The sequence below is a fragment of the Aplysia californica genome, unplaced genomic scaffold, assembly GCF_000002075.1.
Source record: "Aplysia californica isolate F4 #8 unplaced genomic scaffold, AplCal3.0 scaffold00093, whole genome shotgun sequence".
Lineage (NCBI taxonomy): Eukaryota > Metazoa > Mollusca > Gastropoda > Aplysiida > Aplysiidae > Aplysia > Aplysia californica.
Window position 1 is genome coordinate 212,833 of NW_004797363.1, and position 701 is coordinate 213,533.

Sequence of the window (701 nt, forward strand, 5' to 3'; positions counted from 1 at the left end):
ATACACACACACACACACACACACAAACACAAACACACACACACATATACACACACACACACACAAACATATACTTGCACTCACAAACAGGCTCACAGTCACAGTCATACTTAATATAAATGAACGGTAATATAAACAATTATAATATTAAGCTAAATGATAATACTTTAGCGCGGTCAAAAATTTATAGCATAACTTATTGCCATTATTGCCGAATATATCCTCAACTTTTGCCGTAAAGTCTCAAGATTTTTTCACAATTACTTGTATTAATTTGTTTTAACAGATCAATAATATTTTTGTAAACAGATGTATGACCTTTTCTAGAAAATTCCTGAATAGTTACTAATTTTTTTAAATCCCAAAGAGTGGTTTCTACAAGCTCGGTCCGACGTTGTGTCCTTGGAAAAAGCACTTTATACAAATTTCCCATTTGGCTCGGCCCTTTCGGAGGTGGACGTTAAACTCGGAGGTCCTGCTTCTTAAATAACCCAATAATGTTGATTGGGGCGCTAAACGTATTCCATTCAACATTTTGTTTTTGTTTCTACAGATTTTATAAGGTTTACAGCAGTGACAAATTCTCTTTTATAGTTTATCTTTAATGTTTGAATATTTCATTGAAATAAACGTTGAAAATGTAGGCTGTTTACAGTACATCAATCCCGCCATGAAACGACTATTCACATAAGTCGTAAAAA